General features: G+C 40.9%; 1 pseudogene; it reads right to left on the reverse strand.

The window, feature by feature from the left end:
- Positions 1-10,607: 10,607 nt before the first annotated feature.
- Positions 10,608-26,415, reverse strand: LOC139386727 (ATP-dependent RNA helicase A-like; annotated as a pseudogene).
- Positions 26,416-26,778: the final 363 nt, after the last annotated feature.

Here is a 26,778-nt window from a genome sequence, read left to right on the forward strand (position 1 = left end):
ACTTATTCTTATTAATTCCTTCACACTTGTGTGTATAAGGTAGTTGTTGTGAAATTGTTAGATTACTTGTTATATATAACTGCATGGTCGGAACTAGAAGCACAAGCATTTTGCTACACTCGCATTAACATCTGCTAACCATGTGTATGTGACCAATAAAATTTGATTTGATTTGACTGATGAAAGTTGGACAGAGGATCTCGAAATCTCGATCAAGAAAAACTTGGATGAACAGAAAAAAACTATTTCTGGAAATTGTGCTGTTATGTGCCAAATGTTAAGACTACAAATTTGCGAGATTGATTTATCATTTCAATAGGCATAGGTTACGATCTAAAATCTGGGTTCATGATTGTAATTCAATTTTTCCATGGTTTGCTTAGATAAAGGCAAGTAGGATATAGCCCCTGATAGGCCTACCTATAATTTCAGATAATCTACAGTGGCCTAGACAAGATAGTAATTTATTTATTTATCAACATGAATAGCGAAGTGATTGAGTGGTAAGAAGTGCCATTTACAATGACTCCAGTGATATCATAATTTAAACACATGTATTGTATCAAATGGTAACCTACAATGGCATATACATTAATAGGCTACTTGATGGCCAACAGAGGCAAATGTATCATTCTTTACATTTAGCCTAATGTTAGTTTCATTGAGGACTTTTCCCCTCATAAAAAGAACCACATGATGGAGTTCCATAACTTCAATTTCAAATTTCCACTCGGCAGCAACCCATGAACTGGGCATGCATAAATCGCTTGATGAAGTTTTTCTTTAAACAGTTAAACAAAATTAGAATACTTTTAAACCACCTCACAGTGAATTTATGTAATGCGCTCTAGTGCGCAACAAAGTCATTTTCCAGTGCTTTGTCTCCATTATTTATTGATGTGCATCAGTTCTGGCTTATTACTGTTTTATGGAAAATGGTTTGGAAATAGGTGTCTCCATAATCTAAATAGCCTACTTACAACTGGTAAAAAGTTATCACAGCGTGGGCGCGTGCTGCTCTCTCTCAACACACACACTGCTTAGAAATAGCCCAATAACCTGCAACAACGACATCGTTTTCAAAGTAGCCCAATCTGTCTGGAATACCACGAACATGGCAACATTGCCCTAAGCACACAGGTGTATGATCTCAGTACCTTAGGGAGATGGAAAAGTATCGGACCCTTTACCTAAACCTTAATTTTGCCTGTCTAGGTCAACTGTACACCATGCGAAGTAAAAACCCTCCCTCTTCGAGTGACCGTTTCTGTGGCAGAACCATAATTCATCAAACATTGCCAACCTACCAAGAGGGTTGGTTAAAGATGTGTTGAAGGAACAGGAATACTCTGTGCCAATCTTGGATGTCTACCCCATACAAGAGCTGGGAGCTGATATAGACAACATTGCAGAGTATCTAGAACATGCAAGGGGAATAAAATAAGGGAATCCCTCCAAATCAGTGTAAATCAAATCTGATAAACCCAATTTATTCCAGATTTTCTCTGGAGACTGGGATGAAAAGGAGGAATGTGATGAGTATGCAGGAATCATTGAGAAACATGTAGAGCTGTAAGCATACCCTCCGCATTCCAGCAGAGCCAACCAAAAACAAGCCACAAAGATGAGTTATGATGTTACTGTTGTGTAGAGAATGAAGGACTTCCACCTCGACTATGCTGTGTATTTGTTTGCAGTTATTATGACATTCAGGATGGAACCATTCCTGGTCCGATCACTGAGCGATACAGGAAGACCCTGGAGGAGTACCGAAGCAAAGGACTGAATTTGACAAAGTTCCAGACCAACATCCGTGGGGAGGCCTTACCTGGGGAGGCTGTGGAATGCTGGAAAAAGTACTACGAAATGTTAATGCTATGTGAGCTTCTGAAGTTCTGGGAAGACCTGCAACTCAGGTAAAATATGGTCTTTGGTCCTAGCATTTCTCAACATCCAACTACTGATGCTGATATAGTGTAAAAAATAATAATAATTGTGTTACTGCTCAATTTATCTTTTTTTTGTCAACAGTTCTAACAATGAGCCATAGTGTTGATTTAATACCAAGATATTGCTTTAAATGTCTTTAGGAGACATGGATCCTTCTATCTGAGGATCTACAAACGCAGAAAAGGACAGAGAACATCTGGAAGGACTGTGACACAGGAGTATCTGACAATGGCCGTGTTCCCCTGCTCAGATGTTGCATGCATCAACCAATGGTTGAGTGCCACGTCATCGACTGTCCCGCAGGCACCAGATTACTACAACAAATGTGGTTAGCTAATACGTAAAATACCTATACAAATACCCATTGTAAGATCTGCCAAGCGTCAGCAACATCTGGGCAGAGGAACGTGGCCATAGGCTTTGAAAAAGCACCGCTTTCTTGAGTTAATACATTTTTTATAACTTTTGTTTAACCAGCTGCTATTATACTTCCTCTTCTAATTATATTGTGGGGAGGTCAGAATAATAAACTATCTACCAATAATATTCATTTTACTTCTCCTTACCATTCAACTTTGGGCCGATTCAGACTTAGGAATGTAGGCCCTTCCTGCGCAGTTGTCCGTATTTGGTATTCAGACTTACCTTATTCAGTTGCGTAACGTGCTCTGCAGGTGTGGCTACATTGCACGCTCTGAATAAATTTCCTTAAACTGCTGAAAACCCTCCCAAATGCTGGCCAATGGTGGCGGAAGGTAGGCTAGCGGTCAAGAGCATTGGGCCAGTAACCGAAAGATCTCTAGTTTAAAACCTTGAGCAGGCAAGGTGGGAAAAAAATCTGCCGTTCTGCCCTTGAGCAAGGCAGTTAACCCCTTAGAATAAGTGTATTTAATTTTATTAGGCAAGTCAGTTAAGAAAAAAATCTTATATACAATTACGACCTTTCACGCCGAAACCCTAACCTAGATGACGCTTGTCCAATTGTGCGCCGCCCTATGGGACGCTCAATCGTGGCCGGTTGTGATACAGCCAGGACCAGGGTCTGTAGTGAGGCCTCAAGCACTGAGATGCAGTGCCTTAGACTGCTGTACCATTTGGGAGCCCCAGAATAACTACTCCCCCCGCACCTCTCTGATTCAGAAGGGTTGGGTTAAATGCGGAAGACACATTTCGGTTAAATGCATTCAGGTATCACTAGGTATCACCCTTTCCCAAAATAATTTATATTTTTTTCATTCAACAGGGTTTTTAAATACAGTATATATAAATACATTTAGGGGGTAGATCAGCTTTAATATTGCAGAAAGTCATGGCTTCCATCAATGTAATTGTCTGCATCATTTCCAATCCCCCATATATATTTGTGCGTGTGTATATACATATTTTTCAGTTATTTTTGTTTTTTTTAATACATTTGCAAAAAATTCCAAACCTGTTTTTGCTTTGTCTTATGGGGTATTGTGTGTAGATTGATGAGGAAAGAATACAATTTAATCCATTTTAGAATAAGGATGTAACAATGTGGAAAAAGTCAAGGGGTCTGAATACTTTCCGTATGTATGTTTTCCTTTATTATTTCGCCAACCCTTACAAACACTACAGGAACAAGATCATCCACATGTATCTATCACATTTTTACTAAAGTAGAACTTTGTTCTAAAGCTGTATCCGTACACATTGGATGCAGTGAACACAATATAGTGGCTATATCCAGGAAAGCCAAAGTTCCAAAAGCTGGGCTTAAAATAGTATATGACATTTTACAAAAGATTTAGCTGTGGATGATTCTAAAAAATATTTGTTGGTCTAATGTGATTAATAACGAGCATGTAGACGCTGCACTTGATTAATTTATTAAATTGCTTCTTTCGATTATTAACGTGTACCTGTTAAGAAACTGACTGTTAGAACTCCATGGATTGATGACAAATTGGTTGAAAGAGATCAGGCAGAAGGAGTGGCTAATACGTATGGCTGCACATCTGACTGGCTGACTTACTGCAAATTGATACAGTGGCAAGAAAAATAATGTGAACCCTTTGGAATTACCGGGACATCTGCATAAATTGGTCGTACATTTATCTGATCTTCATCTAAGTCACAACAATAGACAAACACAGTCTGCTTAAACTAATAACACACAAACAATTATATGTTTTCACGTCTTTATTGAACACACCGTGTAAACATTCACAGTACAGGGTGGGAAAAGTATGTAAACCCTTGGTTTTATAAACTGGTTGACCCTACTTTGGCAGCAATAACCTCAACGAAACGTTTTCTGAAGTTGTGGATCAGACCTGCGTAATGGTCAGGAGGAATTGTGGATGTGACAAAACTGTTTCAGTTGAGCAATATTCTTGGAATGTCTGGTGTGAACCGCTTTCTTGAGGTCATGCCACAGCATCGCAAATCGGGTTGAGGTCAGGACTGGGCCACTCCAGAAGGCATATTTTCTTCTGTTGAAGCCATTCTGTGGTTGATTTACTTCTGTGTTTTGGGTCGTTGTCCTGTTGCATCACCCAACTTCTGTTGAGCTTCAATTGGCAGACAGATAGCTTTACATTCTCCTGCAAAATGTCTTGATAAACTTAAGAATTCATTTTTTGGTCAATGATAGCAAGCTGTCCAGGTCCTGAGGCAGCAAAGCAGCTCAAACCATGATGCTCCCTTTACTTTACATTTGGGATGAGATTTTTAATGTTGGTGTGCTGTGCCATTTTCTTTCTCCACAAATAGTGTTGTGTATTCCTTCCAAACAACTCAACTTTACTTTCAACTGTGCACAGAATATTTTGCCAGTAGCGCTGTAGAACATCCAGATGCTCTTTTGCGAACTTCAGACGTGCAGCAATGGTTTTCTTGGACAGCAGTGGCTTCTTCCGTGGTGTCTTCCCATGAACACCATTCTTGTTTAATGTTTTATGTATCATAGACTCGTCAACAGAGATGTTAGCATGTTCCAGAGATTTCTTTGTCTTTAGCTGACACTAAGATTCGTCTTAACCTCATTAAGCATTCTGCACTGTGATCTTGCAGTCATCTTTGCAGGACGGCCACTCCGAGGGAGAGTAGCAACAGTGCTGAACTTTCTCCATTTATAGACAATTTGTCTTACTGTGGACTGATGAACATCAAGGCTTTTAGAGATACTTTTGTAACCCTTTCCAGCTTTATGCAAGTCAACAATTCTTTATCCTGGGTCTTCTGAGATTTATTTTGTTCGAGGCATGGTTCACATCAGGCAATGCTTCTTGTGAATAGCAAACACAAATTTTGTGAGTGTTTTTTAATAGGGTAGGGCAGCTCTAACCAACATCTCCAATCTCGTCTCATTGATTGGACTCCAGGTTAGCTGACTACTGACTCCAATTAGCTTTTGGAGAAGTCATTAGCCTAGGGGTTCACATATATTTTCCAACCTACACTGTGAATGTTTAAATTATGTATTCAATATAGACAAGAAAAATACAATAATTTGTGTGTTATTAGTTTAAGCAGACTGTGTTTGTCTGTTGTTGTGATTTAGATGAAGATCAGATCAAATTCAACAACTCAACAAAAACAAGAGAATGCATTATGAAGCCAAGATGAATGATGGGAAAAAAACTTTGCAGTACTTTAAATTAAATTATGGGCAGAAAGACATTCAACTTCATATTCCAATGAATCACAACCATTTGATGTTGCCAATTATTTTAATGATTACTTAATTGGGAAAGTGGGCACACTTAGGCAGGAAATGCCAACAACGAACAGTAAGCCATCGTACTCATGCATAAAGAAAAGCATTGAACATTTTGAATTTTGTAAAGTTAGTGTGGGAAAATTGTTATTGATCAATAATGACAAACCTCCTGGCATTGACAACTTAGATGGAAAGCTACTGATGGTAGCTGACTCTATAGCCATTCATATCTTTAATCTGAGCCTTGAGGTAACTCTTTGTCCTCAGGCCTGGAGGGAAACCAAAGTAATTCTGTAAGCAAATGAACAACTTTGAGCATGCTTATAGAGAGGGGCTCTCCAAACGTACTTTACTGACACAAATGACTGATTGGTTGAAAGAAATTGATAAGAAGATTGCGGGAGCTGTACTGTTAGATTTCAGTGCAGCCGTTAATATTATTGACCATAAGTTATGTGTTATGGCTTTTCAACCTCTGCCATATTGTGGATTCAAATCTATTAGAACTCAGATGGTTTTCCTTAGTGGAAGCTTCTCTAATGTCAAACATGTAAAGTGCCGTGTACCGCAGGGCAGCTATCTAGGCCCTTTACTCTTTTCTATGTTTATCAATGACCTGCCACTGGCATTAAACAATGCATGTATGTCCATGTATGCTGCTGATTCAACCATATACACATCAGAAACCACAACAAATGAAGTCACTGAAACCATTAACAAATAGTTGCAGTCTATTTTGGAATGGGTGGCCAGTAATAAACTGGTCCTGAACATTTCTAAAACTAGGAGCATTGTATTTGGTACAAATCATTCCCTAAGTTCTAGACCCCCAGCTGAATCAGGTAATGAATGGTGTGGCTGTTGAACAAGTTGAGGAGACTAAATTACTTGGTGTTACCTTAGATTGTAAATGGTCTTGTCCAAAACATATTGATTTAATGGTTGTAAAGATGGGGAGAGGTCTCTGCTTTTTTGACACCACACTCCAAAGTCCTGCAAGCTCTAGTTTTCTTATTTGGATTATTGTCCAGTTGTGTGTTTGAGTGCTGCAAGGAATGACCTAGTTAAGCTGCAACTGGCCCAGAATAGAGTGGCACGTCTTGCTCTTCAATTGTAATCAGAGGGCTAATATAAATACTATGCATGCCAGTCTCTTTGGCTAAGAGTTGCAGAGAGACTGACTGCATCACCTCTTTTTATAAGGAATATGAACGCGTTGAAAATCTCAAATTCTTTGCATAGTCACTTACCCCACCAGACATGCCACCATGGGTCTTTTCACAGTCCCCAAATCCAGAACAAATTCAAGAACGCGGACAGTATTATATACAGTGTATTTCGAAATTAGTCAGACCCCTTGAATTTTTCCACATTTTCTTACGTTACAGCCTTATTCTAAAATTGAATAATTTGTATTTTCCCCTCATCAATCTACACACAATACCACATAATGACAAAGCAAATAAAATGAACTATCACATTTACATAAGTATTCAGACCCTTTACTCAGCACTTTGTTGAATCACTTTTTGGCAGTGATTACAGCCTCAAGCTTTCTTGGTTATGACACTACAAGCTTAGCCACCTGTATTTGGGAGTTTCTCCCATTCTTCTCTAAAGATCCTCTCAAGCAGCGTTGCTGCATAGCCATTTTCAGGTCTCTCCAGAGATGTTTGATCGGTTTCAAGTCCGGGCTCTGGCTGGGTCACTCAAGGACATTCTGAGACTTGTCCCAAAGCCTCTCCTGCGTTGTCTTGGCTGTGTGCTTAGGGTTGTTGTCCTGTTGGAAGGTGAACCTTCGCCCCCATCTGAGGTCCTGAGCGCTCTGGAGGGGATTTTCATCAAGGATCTCTCTGTACCTTGCACCGTTCATCATTCCCTCGATCCTGGCTAGTCTCCCAGTCCCTGCCGCTTGAAAAACATACCCCCAGCATGATGCTGCCACCACAATGCTTCACCGTAGGGGTGGTGCCAGCTTTCCTCCAGACATGACGCTTGGCATTCAGGCCAAAAAATTCAATCTTGGTTCCATCATACCAGATATTGTTGATTCTCATGGTCTGAGAGTCCTTTAGGTGCCTTTTGGCAAACTCCAAGCAGGCTGTCATGTGCCTTTTACTGAGGAGTGGCTTCTGTCTGGCCACTCTACCATAAAGGCCTGATTGGTGGAGTGCTGCAGAGATGGGAGAACCTTCCAGAAGGACAACCATCCCCACAGAGGAACTCTGGAGCTCTGTCAGTTATCATAGAGTTCTTGGTCACCTCCCTGAACAAGGCCCTTCTCCCCTGATTGCTCAGTTTGGCTGGGTGGCCAGCTCTAAGAAGAGTCTTGGTGGTTCCAAACTCCTTCCATTTAACAATGGAGGCCACTGTTTTTGGGGACCTTCAGTGCCTCGACCCAATCCTGTCTCGGAGCTCTACGGACGATTTCTTTGACCTCATGGCCTGGTTTTTGCTCTGACATGCACTGTCAACTGTGGGAACTTATATAGACAGGTGTGTGCCTTTCCAAATCATGCCCAATCAATTGAATTTACCATAGGTGGACTCCAATCAAGTTGTGGAAACATCAAGGATGATCAATGGAAACAGGATGCACCTGAGTTCAATTTTGAGTCTCATAGCAAAGGGTCTGAATACTTATCTAAATAAGTAACATTTATAAAAACCTGTTATCGCTTTGTCATTATGGGGTATTGTGTGTGTATAGTGATGAGAATTGTTTTATTTAATCAATTTTAGAATAAGGCTGTAACGTAACAAAATGTGGAAAAAGTCACGGTCTGAATACTTTACGAATGCACTGTACATTCCATTGAAACGTACTTAACTCTGGTCTTAACCGCCCCCATTTAGCTAACATATGACGGGGGTCCCTGGGCAAGAAAAGGTTTCGTAGTATGGAACATTAAAAGGTGCAATATGCAGAAATCGCTCCGCCATTTCCGGGTTGCTAAAATTCAAATAGTTTGCCTAATTTCAGTTTGTGACAAAACAAGCAATGTGTAGTGTAGAGAATCATTGTACCATCTAAACTGCTGTGAAATATCCTTCTAGTAACCAAAATATTGTATTTCCAGCTGTTTGAAGCTGGTGTACAAAAACCGAAAGTAAAAGACGCAAAAAAAAACTTAAGAACAGAAAACACTTAAATAGCGCACACAGAACAGCTCTTCAGCTTCTTAGACTTGCTTTCAATATGTGTCGGATCTATAACTCACAATTCTATGAGAATTTGGTCAAGTCGCCCAAAAGGTTTACATATTGCAGCTTTAAGGGGAAGCAAAGATTGTCTATTATATTGACCAGAAAGTCAAGTGCCACTCTAACAATAGAAATATGTCCTCAGGTGAGACCCTTCTAGCCAATGAGAGGGCAGATATCCATGAACAACAAGCCATAGAGATGGATAGAGGACTCATCTTTGTATCTTTGCCATTATAGCAATCGTTGATAGCATGGGCAGCGCCATTGAGGCTCTCTCAATTTTGAAGCTGTCAATTGTCTTCATTGGCTGATTGCTCCCAACTCATAGGAATCCCGACTCAGTTTACTACTTTTAAATTATGGAAGTCCTCGCTGACAATGTCCATGCTAAAACAGGTTATATCCATGATGTCCGCTATGACAACATGCACAACGCCTATAGTTTTTTTTTCTTCCAAAGTTATCAAAATGCCATGTGCGTCCACTTTTATCAGTGCATTCGTAACAACCTAACCATTATGGAACTTCTATTTGATCAAGTAAGCTTTACTTAGCAAATTGGTAATTACAGTTTAACACTCATTGACCTCCATACAAAAAAATCCTCACTTTGTGGGTCTGTTTTTGTGGACAGATTTTGGGTGTAGTAAAATCTCTCTCATCTCCGCTTACTCTCTTGGGAAAGTGGTGATTCTGGGGAAATGAATCAACTAAAGCTAGGAGGAACCCTAGATTGTCAGCAGCATGATAATCTGTGATAGTGTTGTAGTAAGTGTAATAAATGTGGCATAGTAAAGCAGACCTAATTTAAATAGGTGTACGCTGTAAGCTTCACCTCAGTGAAAATAGTGTACAACCTCACTCATGTCGACTCAAGTAGAAAACCAAGGATTGATCAGTAACATGAAATGTTCTTTCTATTTAGCTTCTCCCTCAGCCCCAACTGAAGCTCACCAACAACCACATTCATGATAACCACGGGTATGGCGTGACCATTCTTGTTCCTGACAATCTGTACAAAGTGAGTGAGGACCTGGAGCAGACAGCCAGTGGGGACAATAACAAGACAGATCATCTTTCCAAGGCCCTGCAGAAACTCAGCTTGGAGATCACCACCAACAAACTGGAGTACAACACAAAGGGCGATGTAGGCTTGCTGCACAAAATGTGGGTGGATTCCTGAGTCTAGGATTGCAGCGTAAATGTGTTGTACACAATGGTTAAAACAAGTTGAAGTAACCAGACCTTTGACAGACAATTCACTGTTGAATGTAGCTGTTTGCTCAGTATCTTGCCATGTAACAGCTGTTACTACTTAAGTCGATTATTTTTCTTGCGTTCATGTCCATTTCAATGTAAAGTTAAAAGTTTTCTTTATGCACTGGCCCCATAAACGTGCACTTTATATGAACAATTCATTAAATGTTTTTTTCAAAATGGTGCTCCTTTTTGTGCCTTCAGAGTAAATGCAAAGGAAATCTGGCGGTGTTGGAGAAAAGTATTTTATTGAATTGATTTCTTTAATGATCATCTTTAAGTTATAAATCACTGACAAAACGAAGCTCATGAAATGAAATATTTAACGCTAACTAATCCAATGAGTCAGTCTAAGAGATAATACAGAGAATGGATGATCTATATAACAAAGACTTAAAATTGTTAAATTATTATATGTGGGCCAATAACCTTGACTTCAAAGTGGTGGTGGTGGGGTGTCACACAATGCACAACTAAAACAAAAACATCCGTAGACATTTTTCTAATATTACAGTCAAATAAACAAACATCATATTATGCATTTTTATATACAACATCCAAAAATGTACATGCTCTATTATCCCTGACACCCCCTGTATCTACCACCTACACTCCGCCACCGCTTCCTCTGTTACTTCCTCCTCCTCTGTACCCTCCTCCACTTCCATCAAACCTGCCCATTTTAGGAGGACGTGGACCAACGCCAAAACTGATAAAGACAGAAAAATATGTAAACCAGCTGTATTTGGTTTTCAAAACAGACATACAGTGGGGCAAAAAAAGTATTTAGTCAGCCACCAATTGTGCAAGTTCTCCCACTTAAAAAGATGAGAGAGGCCTGTAATTTTCATCATAGGTACACTTCAACTATGACAGACAACATGAGAAAAAACAAATCCAGAAAATCACATTGTAGGATTTTGAATGAATTTATTTGCAAATTATGGTGGAAAATAAGTATTTGGTCAACAACAAAAGTTTATCTCAATACTTTGTTATATACCCTTTGTCGGCAATGACAGAGGTCAAACGTTTTCTGTAAGTCCTCACAAGGTTTTCACACACTGTTGCTGGTATTTTGGCCCATTCCTCCATGCAGATCTCCTCTAGAGCAGTGATGTTTTGGGGCTGTTGCTGAGCAACACGGATTTCAACTCCCTCCAAAGATTTTCTATGGGGTTGAGATCTGGAGACTGGCTAGGCCACTCCAGGACCTTGAAATGCTTCTTACGAAGCCACTCCTTCATTGCCCGGACGGTGTGTTTGGGATCATTGTCATGCTGAAAGACCCAGTCACGTTTCATCTTCAATGCCCTTGCTGATGGAAGGAGGTTTTCACTCAAAATCTCACAATACATGGCCCCATTCATTCTTTCCTTTACACGGATCAGTCGTCCTGGTCCCTTTGCAGAAAAACAGCCCCAAAGCATGATGTTTCCACCCCCATGCTTCACAGTAGGTATGGTGTTCTTTGGATGCAACTCAGCATTCTTTGTCCTCCAAACATGACGAGTTGAGTTTTTACCAAAACATTTTTTTTTTGTTGCTTTTTTTGCTCACTGTTCTTGTGATCATTTTGACCTCACGGGGTGAGATCTTGCGTGGAGCCCCAGATCAAGGGAGATTATCAGTGGTCTTGTATGTCTTCCATTTCCTAATAATTGCTCCCACAGTTGATTTCTTCAAACCAAGCTGCTTACCTATTGCAGATTCAGTCTTCCCAGCCTGGTGCAGGTCTACAATTTTGTTTCTGGTGTCCTTTGACAGCTCTTTGGTCTTGGCCATAGTGGAGTTTGGAGTGTGACTGTTTGAGGTTCTGGACAGGTGTCTTTTATACTGATAACAAGTTCAAACAGGTCCCATTAATACAGGTAACGAGTGGAGGACAGAGGAGCCTCTTAAAAAAGAAGTTACAGGTCTGTGAGAGCCAGAAATCTTGCTTGTTTGTAGGTGACCAAATACTTATTTTCCACCATAATTTGCAAATAAATTCATAAAAAATCCTACAATGTGATTTTCTGGATTTTTTTTCTCATTTGGTCTGTCATAGTTGAAGTGTACCTATGATGAAAATTACAGGCCTCTCATCTTTTTAAGTGGGAGAACTTGCACAATTGGTGGCTGACTAAATACTTTTTTGCCCCACTGTATTTCACTACTGAAAAAAGTAATATGCTTTGCTACTACTCACTGAGTGGATTAGATCATATTGTGCACAAATGTTGATAACCTACACAGAATAAACTAATCCAATAATGCCACTACAAGTATGTTTGGTATGTCATGTTTATCAGACTATGGCTGCTAGAGCTTTGGTCAAAAGTAGTGCACTATGTTGTGAAAAGGGTGCCATTTGGGACATGATCTCGATATTTTCCTACTACCCTGAGATGAGAAGTCAGTCGTGTTGATCTTACCGTAGATTGTTGACCATGAGGTTAAGCCCGGATGCGGAGGGCTTGGAGATTTGGCGGATGATGTTGAGCATGCGCTCGTTTGTGGGGTCCAGCTGTCTGATGTACTCAGGGTCTTTGATGACTTCCACAACAAGGGCCTCCATTCCAGCCCTCAATGCAGCTATGCAACCAGCCACGTCATGAGGTATCTTCAGTTTGATCCTGTAAATACCGATGGTGGTTTTATTTGCTTGACCCCACAATTTATGCTTAATCTAAAACCCTTTTTAGTATTCTAAGTAAATATGCAGGAAAAAACATGTTTCCACTTTTGCACCACTTTAAAGATGGTAGCTACACTCACCAATCATCCAGCTCAATGATTTCCCCGTTTGATGTGATTTTCTTGGCGGCAAATAAGATCAGCTGGAGTGGGCTAACTAGTGTCATTCCTTTGGAGGAGATGGCTCGAGTCCGGATCTGGTGGAAAACAAAAGACGAGTGGTCATGAACTGTAGTAGTAGTGTTAACTGGTTGGTGCAGTCAGACTGAATTGTACAACAATTTACAATCATAAATTGTCATCGAACACTGACAGAGTGACCCCGTTAGCTCACATTTAAGCGCATAAATAACCGGTACACAACCTATAGCATAGTAAACCTATGACACACCAGTATATTCATATTATGTAGACATTGACAACTTCTAATTTGAGATCCTACCTTTTCGCTAAAGACAAAGAACGGTGATGGGTAGGTCATGTCCAGGCTGCTGAAGGGGCAGTTGATAGAGCATTTATGGATGAGGGCATTGCGCCCCTCAGTGGTGAGAATCTTCCTCTTCTCCTTGTGGTAGCACACGTTGGGATAGGTGCCGTATGTCAGGAGAGAGATGACCACGTCAAGGTTGCGGTCAGGTCCAACGTTGTTGAACATCTGTGTCATCAAACACTCTTAGAAAAAGACAAAAAACAGTAAACTATTTCAGATGTGATTGTAAATTATGCCAATACACAAATTGTGTTGCTCACATAGCACCCTATTCCCAATAAAGTACACTACTTTTGCCCAGGATCCATAGGGCATTTGAGACGGACAATTTACCCTCAGGGAAGCCAGAGTTGATGAGGCTCTCCTTCAGCTGCACTTTGGCCTCCCAGGTCATCCTCAGTGTGGACATGTTGAGCCTCGTGTTCACAGAATCTGCACTCCGCATCCTCACCTCCAAATTCTACAATGAAGTTAACAAGCATTTCTAACCTTCATTTTCCAGGTAGTGAGAGAGAATAGGAGCATTTCATTCTAATCCATAAGAGCGGATTGGTTGTTTTCTAGATGTACATGTTGCATGTTTCTATGAAGCCAGGACTCACCTCGTCCCAAGCCTGGAAGACTGACAGCAGTGCCACGTGGTCTGAGAAGCGGGTGCCAGCAAAGTTACGGTGCACGTAGCGCAAGCGCTTGCCATCGTTGATGAAGGGCTCTGGGAAGCATGACGCTGCGGAGATGGTGCACACTGCATCTCCAAACACTAGAACGCAGAGCAGAGAAAGCACCTACTACTGAAACCATTTCTCATTGGAATCAAAACAGTGCATGTGTATAGCGATTTGTCAATAGTGAATAGTATCTTAGGGAAGGATTTTTACTAAATTCATGCATGACTTCTGATGCAGCACTCACTTGAAAATGCAGCGCATAATCATCATCTTTCCCAGCCGTGGCTCGATTAGAAGCTTTGCAAGGATCCGACCAAGTGGAGCCAACTCGTCATTGGTGTCCAAGGCATCCAGTTCTAGAGGAAAAATACTGAAGAACCGTAAATGCCAACACTATTCAAGGTTGTATGTAATGCTTACCACAATGGGCCTCATTTAGAACTTGAGGAAAAAACTAAATCTATTAAAGCTATAAACCTCAATAGAAACAATAAAGCGGTTACCCCACCTCTGTTGGCATAAAGCTGATGGATGGGCCTGGAGAAATGTAACCACTCAAATTCATAGACAGAGCTATGGATGCAAGGACTGACCATCCATGATGTCAACATTATAGTTATTCTGTAAGAATCAATGTGTTTAATATACATTCATTTATCAGTCCAAAAATGGATGTAGCAACTAAGGGTTCTAGCTTTAAGGTCAAAGCTAAAATACTAACCTCTCAGTATGTGTTCTGCCTCGATAACCGCGTCCAGGGGAGGGGGCTCGATGGCCTTGGAAAGGAAATGGCCAATGGATCCTAGTCTCAGCAGCTTGATGCTCAGGGCTACCCGGTATTTCCTACCGCTATTTGACCAAGGAGAGTGATGGAGTGCTGCATCAGATGACCTCACCTGACCTCAACCCGATTGAGATGGTTTGGGATGAGTTGGACTGCAGCGTGAAGGAAATGCAGCGAACAAGTGCTCAGCATATGTGGGAACTCCTTCAAGACTGTTGGAAAAGCATTCCTCATGAAGCTGGTTGAGAGAATGCCAAGAGTGTGCAAAGCTGCCATCAAGGCAAAGGGTGGCTACTTTGAAGAATCTAAAATATATTTTGATTTGTTTAACAATTTTTTGTTACAACATGATTCCGTATGTGTTTTTTCATAGTTTTGATGTCTTCACTATTATTCTACAACGTGTAAAATAGTAGAGATAAAGAAAAACCTTGGATGAGTAGGTGTGTCCAAAATGTACGTATGTACGTATGTACGTATGTACAGTGGGGGAAAAAAGTATTTAGTCAGCCACCAATTGTGCAAGTTCTTCCACTTAAAAAGATGAGAGAGGCCTGTAATTTTCATCATAGGTACACTTCAACTATGACAGACAAAATGAGAAAAAATAGATCCTGAAAATAACATTGTAGGATTTTTAATGAATTTATTTGCAATAAATAAGTATTTGGTCACCTACAAACAAGCAAGATTTCTGGCTCTCACAGACCTGTAACTTCTTTAAGAGGCTCCTCTGTCCTCCACTCGTTACCTGTATTAATGGCACCTGTTTGAACTTGTTATCAGTATAAAAGACACCTGTCCAGAACCTCAAACAGTCACACTACAAACTCCACTATGGCCAAGACCAAAGAGCTGTCAAAGGACACCAGAAACAAAATTGTAGACCTGCACCAGGCTGGGAAGACTGAATCTGCAATAGGTAAGCAGCTTGGTTTGAAGAAATCAACTGTGGGAGCAATTATTAGGAAATGGAAGACATACAAGACCACTGATAATCTCCCTCGATTTGGGGCTCCACGCAAGATCTCACCCTGTGGGGTCAAAATGATCACAAGAACGGTGAGCAAAAAACCCAGAACCACACGGGGGGACCTAGTGAATGACCTGCAGAGAGCTGGGACCAAAGTAACAAAGCCTACCGTCAGTAACACACTACGCCGCTAGGGACTCAAATCCTGCAGTGCCAGACGTGTCCCCCTGCTTAAGCCAGTACATGTCCAGGCCTGTCTGAAGTTTGCTAGAGAGCATACGGATGATCCAGAAGAAGATTGGGAGAATGTCATATGGTCAGATGAAACCAAAATATCACTTTTTGGTAAAAACTCAACTCGTCGTGTTTGGAGGACAAAGAATGCTGAGTTGCATCCAAAGACCACCATACCTACTGTGAAGCATGGGGGTGGAAACATCATACTTTGGGGCTGTTTTTCTGCAAAGGGACCAGGAAGATTGATCCGTGTAAAGGAAAGAATGAATGGGGCCATGTATTGTGAGATTTTGAGTGAAAACCTCCTTCCATCAGCAAGGGCATTGAAGATGAAACGTGGCTGGGTCTTTCAGCATGACAATGATCCCAAACACACCGCCCGGGCAATGAAGGAGTGGCTTCGTAAGAAGCATTTCAAGGTCCTGGAGTGGCCTAGCCAGTCTCCAGATCTCAACCCCATAGAAAATCTTTGGAGGGAGTTGAAAGTCCGTGTTGCCCAGCAACAGCCCCAAAACATCACTGCTCTAGAGGAGATCTGCATGGAGGAATGGGCCAAAATACCAACAACAGTGTGTGAAAACCTTGTGAAGACTTACAGAAAACATTTGACCTTTGTCATTGCCAACAAAGGGTATATAACAAAGTATTGAGATAAACTTTTGTTATTGACCAAATACTTATTTTCCACCATAATTTGCAAATAAATTCATTAAAAATCCTACAATGTGATTTTCTGGATTTTTTTTCCTCAATTTGTCTGTCATAGTTGAAGTGTACCTATGATGAAAATTACAGGCATCTCTCATCTTTTTAAGTGGGAGAACTTGCACAATTGGTGGCTGACTAAATACTTTTTTGCCCCACTGTATACACACATACATACATAATCTAGAACAGGATTATCTATTTCGGATGCAATTTGAATTGAGTAAATAAAGCAAGACTGCGAGAGAGTGCTCACGCGTGCACTGATTTACAGCAACGATATTCAAGTTATTTATCCCGGGACAGGGGAGTGGTCTAGGGCAGTAAATTCCGGTAACCCGGTTTCCACCATTCAACCCTAGTCATTAGTAGCTACAATCCCATACAATACAATGAAAATTAATCTAATTAAATCAGATCACAAAGTACAGTATATCAAGTGAGAAGCACTTACTTGCAAGAGTCGATGACGTATACTACATCATTGATGGTAATAATGGTCTCTGCGATGTTTGTTGACAAGATCACCTGAAAAGGATAAAATATTAATAACATCAATAACATCCACCACACATAACATGGGCCATGGAGCGCTTTGTCTCTGGGGTGAAAGCTGGCCCACATATCACATTACAGTTGGCCTGTGACAAACAAGAGGAAGTCAAACATATACAAAGACCACACTTCCATTGAACAAGAAACTGTGGTTAAATGAAATGGTAATCTGTGCTCAATACCGAGGACAAATTATTGTCCAATACCTCTTCATCTCCTCCTTCCTCTTTCTATCATTCGGAGGAGGAATAAAATGAGTCATCTGAATGCAATCTTCTAAAAAGTACTCTGGAAAAGATTGAAACTTTGCTAGAAACACCTTAGACCTGTCCATTACGAGCCCATAAACTAGATCATATAAAGGTTAAATTGATTTAAGAAAGTGTGCAAGCTCCATTTGACTGAGCTCTCCTACATTGTACTGGGAATGTGCGGCCAAACACCTCGATGACGGGGCAGTTGAAATAGTACTCTCTGAACATGGTGGTTTCGATGGTGGCAGACATGAGTATGATGCGCACTTCTGGGTATGTCTGGACCACATCCTTCAGCACCACGTGAGGAAGTCAGTCTGTGAAAAGTAAACAGTTACTCTATATATAGTACATCGAGGGCTGATTTCCCAGACACAGATCAAGTCTAGTCCTGGACTACAAAGAATTATCAATGTAGATTCTCCATTTAGTCAACTTTTTAGTCCAGGGCTAGGCTCAATCTGTATAACTGCCCCTAAGGATTCTGATTTGGGGGGATCATCAGCTATACGCATATTGAGGTCTCTCTCGTGGATTTCATCCACAATCACATGGCTGATCCCACGAATACCTGTTTCCAGCTTCCGCAATAACACACCTAGAAATAGATCAATACAGATCAATTTATGCTATACAGCGCCTTCGGAAAGTATTCAGACAGCCCTTTTTGCACACTTTGTTAAATTACAGCCTTATTCTAAAATGGATTAAATAAAAACTCCGCAATCTACACACAATGCCACATAATGACAAACCAAAAACAGGTTTTTAGAAATGTTAGCAAATTTATAAAAAAAACAAAAACACCTCATTTACATAAGACTTTAGACCCTTTGCTATGAGACTTGAAATGGAGCCCAGGTGCATCCTGTTTCCATTGATCATCCTTGAGATGTTTCTACAACTTCATTGGAGTCCACCTGTAGAAAATTACATTGATTGGACATGATTTGGAAAGGCACAACTGTCTATATAAGGGCCCACTTGACAGTGCATGTCAGAGCAAAAACCAAGCCATGAGGTCGAAGGAAATGTCCGTAGAGCTTCGATACAGGATTGTATCGAGGCACAGAATGGTACCAATGCTGTCTGCAGCATTGAAAGTCTCCATCATTGTTAAATGGAAAAAAATTGGAACCACTAAGACTCTTCCTAGCTGTCCGCCTGGCCAAACTGAGCAATCGGGGGAGAAGGGCCTTGGTCAGGGAGGTGGCCAAGAACCTGATGCTCACTCTGACAGAGCTCTAGAGTTCCTTTGTGGAGATGGGAGAACCTTCCAGAAGGACAACCATCTTTGTAGCACTCCAGCAATCAGGCCTTTATGGTAGAGTGGCCAGACATTTTTTTTTAACCTTTATTTAACTAGGCAAGTTAGTTAAGAACAAATTCTTATTTTCAATGACGGCCTAGGAACTGCCTGTTCAGGGGCAGAACGACAGATTTGTACCTTGTAACCAAGTTCAAATCCCCGAGCTGACTAGTCCAACGCTCTAACCACTAGGCTACCCTGCCGCTGGGAGACTAGTCAGGATCGAGGCAAAGATGAACGGCGCAAAGTAGAGAAAGATCCTTGATGAAAACCTTTTCCAGAGCGCTCAGGACCTCAGATTGTGGCGAAGGTTCACCTTACAACAGGACAATGACCCTAAGCACACAGCCAAGACAACGCCGGAGTGGCTTCGGGACAAGTCTCTGAATGTCCTTGAGTTGCCTAGCCAGAGCCCAGACTTGAACCCGACCAAATATCTCTTGAAAGAACAGAAAACAGCTGTGCAGCGATGCTCCCCATCCACCTGACAGAGCTTAAGAGGATCTGCAGAGATAAATGGGAGAAAATCACCAAATACAGGTGTGCCAAGCTTGTAGCGTCATACGCAAGAAGACTCGAGGCTGTAATCGCTGCCGAAGGTGTATCAACAACATACTGAGTAAAGGGTCTGAATACTTAAGTAAATGTAATTATTATTATTTCTAAAAACCTTTTTTTGCTTTGTCATTATGGGGTATTGTGCATAGATTGATGGGGGAAAACGATTTAATCCCTTTTAGAATAAGGTTGTAACGTAACAAAATGTGGAAAAAGTCAAGGGTTTGAATACTTACCGAAGGCACTGTATGACAATATCAAAACAATTCAATATGTCTTCTGCTTAGGGCCGACCCCATTTAGTCGAATGATCGATTGTTTGGTGGATAGGCTGTTTCTTAGATTTCTTTAGTCGAGTAGTAGCAAAAAAAAGAAAAGAAAACAGATCATGGTGTTCAAGACACCTGTCTGATTCGTGCCCATCTGAGTGGACTGATCCATTGTGTAACCATGGGGATGGTACAGTCCATCAGTCTAAGACATGTGCTACTGAAATTGTATATGGTTATATTACGTAAGAAAAGTGAGGAGAGGAAACCCCAACTTAATTCTCTGGTATTATTTATAATTTAGTGTTGTTTACACTGTTCCAAAAATATATATAAAAAATAAATAATAATATATATATTAAATAATAACCCTAGTATTTCCTTGATCTACTTCTTGTTAATATTGCCATTATTATCATAATTATAATAATAAGTAATGTTATTATCATTAGTAAGCTTAGTATAGCAGCCTTGTATAACCATCGAGCTGTAGGCCTCAGAGCACGTCCAGTTTAGTCTTAATACCGTAACTTACTTAGGCCTATATTTCAATTGTATAGGCTACTGTATCAATCAATCTTTTATTCATTCATGTTATCACACAGCATACGAGTCAATCATGATTTGAAATGCAATCAAGAATTTTAGTTTTAAAGTAAAATAAAGCGACCATTGAATAATTAGTGTGCACAATAAATAGGGCAAAAGCGCTCCATTTCGGATATTGCATTCACAAATGAATGCAACTGTTTTTGATCTTTGCTGTAATAAAAGGTTTTACATCAGACTCTCTGTTATGCATAGAATTTATTTGGTGTTGTTTACATTGTTCGAAATGGTCATGAAAATTATATTGTAATCTAACAGCACCAGTTTGGCACACACAATATGCACGAAGCGTTTGCTCCTTACCTTTCTTGATCCAGTACTTTCCACAACTAGTCAAATTTATGCCACACATCTGACTTCCCTTTACCCCCTGAGCAACCAGTAAACGTTCCCCCGTTTTGAGTTTATTTGTCACGTCCTCTGCATCCAATTTTTCTGTCACATGTATTACAGTGTTCAGAGTTTGTTATAACCTATTTATTGATGTAATTATGAAAGGCTAAAAGGTCAGGCCCTATTGGTCACGTGCATGAGATGCGTACATGTGTCATGTAAAGAGAGCAAGGCTTGAGGGAATAGGGAATGTTTTTCCAAAAGAACAAATTAGGGATTTCGGTAACAGTACTTATCAGTCAGAAATGGCTGTAATTATGTTGCAGGTTCAGAAACACAAACAGTTTGTGTATCGTGGTGGTCGCTGCAGCAGGGAATAGAGAAAAAAAAAAATAATCGGGTGCTAGTCACCCAGTCACTCGCTGTCTGAGCCAGGCCCGGCACAATCAAATCAATTGCGGTCAGACTCCCTCTAGTCATTTGTGTTTTTTAATTATTTCATCAAACAATTTGCTTAAAGCATCAGACAAACAGTGCATTCAGTTGATTTGATTAAAACACATAGGATGTGTCTGTATATGGAAAAATACACGTTTAAACATTTCACAAGAAATGTTTCCCTCTTGGTTGACCAAGATTTTATTTTGTCTGGGACAGCCCTACTTCTGCAATGCTTACATCCAGGCTGTATTAGCTACACAAAACACCTAATGTATGAATGAGAAATGAGGATATGAGAGACACTTACCAACAGTGCAGAACATGATGCTGGCATGGGGCCGTGGGAGGATGGATTCAAAGCGGACACTGTACCCACAGCTCTTACCGACATCCTCTCCTCTCTCGTAGGAAACACGCTCTGCAACAGACACTGCACTGATACGCCGGGGCTGAGAAAGAAGGGAAGGAGGACACTGTGATAAAGCAGTCAGTCATTAAGCCATCTGTACTTTTACATTCTATGTACATTCATGTCACAGAACATGTCCTGGACCTGTGTTTCTGTTTGTAATGTCTTTTAACGTTTACACACTGCCAAAATGTCCCAAGGAGACAAAGTCATTATCTTATCACAAACAAGGAAGTCCATGCATATTTAATTTTGAGTCTTACCTGGGTTACAATAATGTTACAGTCGGACGCCCTCCCACTCTTGATGAACTGATCCAGGATGTACTGGGGAACCTGGGTGGTTTTGCCACAGCCAGTCGCCCCTCGAATGATCACCACTGAGTTACCCTGAACAGCAGACATGTTCTCCCTCTCATAATTCTTCACTGGAAGCCCATCTCACTCCCCAATGACCTAGGAGACAAGTTTTTGCATGTCAGTCAGACATAACAGACCATAATTTAACACTAAATCAAGATAATAGCTAGTAAGTCAAGACAACAACACCTTCTGTAGGCTTTGATCTTGTTCCAATTGACAGGTCAGCTCATGTTGGAGGTAAGCGCTGATTTTCTCTGGGGTGCACTAGGGGGAAATGGGAATGATACTTTTAGATGGGATGGCAGGTCTACCATGACAAAATAGACTGCTTTACTTTAGAGAAAGTAAGGACACATTATGAAGAGAATAACCACAGAAAATACAGATATATTGTTGCATTTCTTTTAGTAAATGTACAGCTAGAAACAAGTCTGTCTCACAAATGCTAGTGGGCCCTCGTCGATATTGCTGCTGGTCCAGGGGTTCCAGTTAACTTGCGGAGGGGGACCAGGGCACCACCCCGGCCAAGGTTTGTCTCTGGGAGGGCTCAAACACAGCCATCTTCCCTTGGATTAGGGACACTGGGGTACTTGGATCAGATGGCGGGGGACAGGCAAAATGTTTAACTCAATCCTCATATTCAAAGTCATACTCAAATCAATCACATACAGTACCTTGCTTTTCTGTGCAACAGGTCAGATACTAATTGAAACTGTATAAAGGTTAATAAATGTAATCATATAAATTAGACTTACTGGAGGTGGAATTACAACACCCAGTTCTTGGGCAATACTCTTTAGCTGATGTTGCAGATCATCCACCACATTCACCTCAAAAGCTTCCAACTGTGAAGACACCAAGGTTCAACCCCAGGGTTAAAAAAGACTTGCTGCATACTTTGTTGTAATCTTGAGACAGATGTTGAAATAAGGTGAACAAACACAAAGCATACAACATGAAGACGTCGTATTATTAAACAAATGTACTCAAAAAGTGAAACAAATTTTTTTTCAGCAGAAAAACACGTTACTTACAATTTCCCCCTCTTTCTTCTTAGTCATGCCAGTATAAGGCTCAATGACACCCAGATGGTAAGGTTGACGGACGATAGACAGCGCAGAGGACTGGGCCGCCAGCTTCTTGTTAGAGCCATGCTCGCGGGCAATTATCTCTACAAAACAAATTCAAATGTATTTCTTACTCGGCATGTGAAGTCATACTTGTCATCTCCAGAGAGGCACTAAACAATTTTGTCATCGCTTACATTTTTCTCCAGAAATTGGTAATATCGATTATTTCTGAGACTCATCTACAAACATTTAAACAAAGCAGTTTACGTCCGATAGACAATTCAGTTTGAGTTGACTGAAAAAGTCGGTACTTCCTTCTACCAAGCTGTCTAACAAACAACTGCATCTCAGCAATAAAGCTCCTAAAGTAGAAGTGAAAAAATCCCATCATCCATAATGTTACTAAGCCTAATGTATCTGAATTCAGAATGATGTGTAACTGTCATGCTTTTACAGTTGATAAAACATGTATCAAACATTGGACCAACTGACCTCGGCGCTTGACAAGTCCATTGTCCACTCTGAGGAGAACTTGAGGGAGCCAGTATGTTTTTCTGCCAGACTTCAATCAACCTGATCACCACAGCCAGACTGTCCCACCCCTAGTGGAACAAGTAACACCAGAAATCAAAACCACACAATACTCTGCCCATTCCATACCCCATTGTGGATGCAACCATGTGACAACTTTAGTGCAGCCTAAAGGATATGTCTTGACAAGTAAGGTTGTGAATTCTGGCATCACATGTCCACTTCTTTTTATATTAAGAATTACTTAGTCCAGTTAAATTCAAATAGGATCAATATTGTACAAGGTATTGGTTGAGGTCATAGATATCCAATAACTAATTATTGGATTATAGAATCTCTATGGTTGAAGTATAAATAGTTCCAAAATGACTTCACCGAGATCTCTCAGGTGTTAACCGCACACCCACAAGGGCTCTGTCTCCATAGCAGTCCAGCAGAAAAACATACAGTCCACATAACTAATGTATGTCTAAGGCTCAGCTCTTTAGTTTGTCATGAATGCATTGGAGCAATATTCCTGATAAACTAGGTTACAAATGAATCTATAGAAAATCTCAATAACTAGGCATCCCGATGGGTTGCATCGTTGCCTGGTGTGGCGGCTGCTCGGCCTCAGACCACAAGGCACTACAGAGGGCCGGGCTTCCTGCCATCCAGAACCTCTGTGCCGGGCAGTGTCAGAGGAAACCCCCCCCCCCCCACGCGCTGCTGCTACTACTCTCTGTTACTATAGGTGCATAGTCACTTCAATAACTTTGCCTACATATACATATTACCTCAATTACCTTGACACCGGTGCCCCCGCACATTGTACTGGTACCCGCTATTATATAGCCCCACTATTGTTATTTACTGCTGCTCTTTAATTACTTGTTATTCTTATCTCTTACTTTTTTAGGTATTTTCTTTAAACTACATTGTTGGTTAAGGGCTTGTAAGTAAGCATTGCACTGTAAGGGCAACACCTGTTGTATTCGGCCATGTGACAAATACAATTTGATCACTAGCCAATTGGAACCAGCCTGGTACACCATAGCTCAGGCTGGTTCCACCAGGCTAGCTGATCAACTTCCAGGCTGAAATATCCACCTGACCTGTTGTGGTCAGGCCCAACTTTGCTGTATTTGTAATCGGTTTGATTCTTCTCCTTCTGGAAAAACTGGTTCAGACGGGCTTTGGCATTCTCTAAAGTCCAGTTGCCATGGAGTCCTGCATTCAGATCTACCTCCTCAGACTCCAGAGTCTTGAAGGGGAAAATAAACATGTCAAAGTTTAAAATACAACATGTGTGAAGACCATGAATTACTACAAATGCATTGCCTATTAAATGTAATTCAGCATAAACATAGCTAATGATAGACATGAAACCACAACACTTTATAAATATTGTGAATTGACAGGTCCTACTGCCTGTGCCTCTTGCTCATCTCTCTTTGAGTAGTAGTCATTTAGATTGGCCCCACGATCCCATGGAGCATTGCTGTTTCCAGCACCTCCAGAATAATTGCCTCCACTATCACCTCCCGAATATCCCAAACCAGTGACACCTGGGAATGGTCCAGAAGGTGCATTGGGTGAAGCAACAGTTAAACATCAACATGAGTTAATGACACCACATAAAGAGAGTTCACAAAACAGACTATACAGGACTTGATGAAGTCAGTCTAGTGGGGCAGCAAGTAGCCTAGTGGTTAAAGCGTTGGGCCAATAACCGAATCACAGAGCTGACAAGGTAAAAATCTGCCGTTTTGCCCCTGAACAAGGCGGTTAACCCACTGTTCCTAGGCCGTCATTGTAAATAAGAATTTGTTCTTAACTGACTTCCCTAGTTAAATAAAAAATAAAACAATACCTTGCTCAGCTTTCACAACCAGGTGAGGTGCACTTGGAGGAAGACTTCCAAAGCCGACGTTGCCTTTATCACCCCCTGCTCCCCCACAGCTAGGCTCACTGAAGTCAGGTACACTTACCTATAAATATGAAAAGTATTTTTAATACGTTATCATCACATGTGCATGACAAAATGTTTTATCTTGAATGATAAAAAAGCATGAGGTGTAATATGTTAATAGCTGACCCCAAGGGCTTGGACTTCAGCTGCATTCATTTCTCCAGCTCTGACAAGATAATTCTCTGACAGCATTTGCCTGGGAATCCTTCTTATTGGTGGAGTTTCCCATTCCAGTGTAGTTGAATCCCTCAATACGAACCTTGGAAAAGGTCAAAATATGAATGTTATTTACCAGATCATTGCTGATGCAGACACATTTTAAAGAATACAACTGACCTCACACAGAAACTTCTGCCGGATTTTGTTTCCAGCTGCTCGAATGTCATAGCTGGGTGTAAGTTTCTTCTTCCCACACCAAGCATACAGGAAGTTATTGATGTCTGCCATGGCGGATTTGTGGATATCTGTTGGAGCAGGGTTAATTGGCCGTGACTGACCTACAAATAATAATATATTGACAAGATAGTAAAGATAGTCTTATGACAGCTCTAACAATGGAAATGTGTGTTCTCAAATATGGAAGGCAGACGAGAGGGGAAGTGAGATCAGGTGGGACCATTCTAGCCAGTGAGAGTGCAGGTAAACGTGTGAATGGGCACATTGATGAAGGCACCAGAAAATCCAATCCCATGCTATTTTAGCTAGCTATTTGACTAACAATATCACCGATGTGAGGACTCCGTTAACGTATATTCATTTATTCGACGCAGGCTACATCAAAATGCATGTATATGTAGTTAGGTCAGACCAAAAAACGGTATACGTAACCTAGCTAGCCAGCTAGGCTAACGTTAGCTGAAAGATACACAAAAAATATATAAAAATGTTAGCTCGTTTAGAAGATTACGCTTCTGTACTAACGTTAACGGATGTTGCATGGGAATTATGGATATGACCAGCTAGCTAAATGCATGACACAATTAGTACGACTTGTATTTGTACGTTGCTCATCTTACCCAGTCAAGCTCCACCAGATACTTTCTTCAAACCATTCAGACGGCAGACATGTTATGAGCACGAACTGGGGCAAGAGAGGAAGAGGATAATCGTTGTCTGGGGCGCATACGTGGCTAGGACTGCCAGCCAGAGAGCCCCCTGGCAGTAGGACCACATCATTAGTCATTAGGATCTCTATGGGCAGAACGATGACTAGTTGCCGGACTCAAAATCCCAGACCTAGAGCGATGTGGGTAACAACCAATGCTGTGGCAACCAGTCTGCCTAAATTTAAATCTACCACATTTGATCGGTCATTGAGGCCTTCCAATCAAGCTGACAAGTGTTTTTTGTTATACTCTGTTCTACTAACTGTAGTTCACTAATCAAGTCACATTTTACAAAGTAACAATAACAACATCTTTATTAAGTGGATTTATGTAATGACTCCACAAATATGCAGTGTTTGACTTGTTTGAAATAGGTGCCAGTA

Source organism: Oncorhynchus clarkii, chromosome 28 (assembly GCF_045791955.1).
Source record: "Oncorhynchus clarkii lewisi isolate Uvic-CL-2024 chromosome 28, UVic_Ocla_1.0, whole genome shotgun sequence".
In the NCBI taxonomy this organism is placed as follows: Eukaryota; Metazoa; Chordata; class Actinopteri; order Salmoniformes; family Salmonidae; genus Oncorhynchus; species Oncorhynchus clarkii.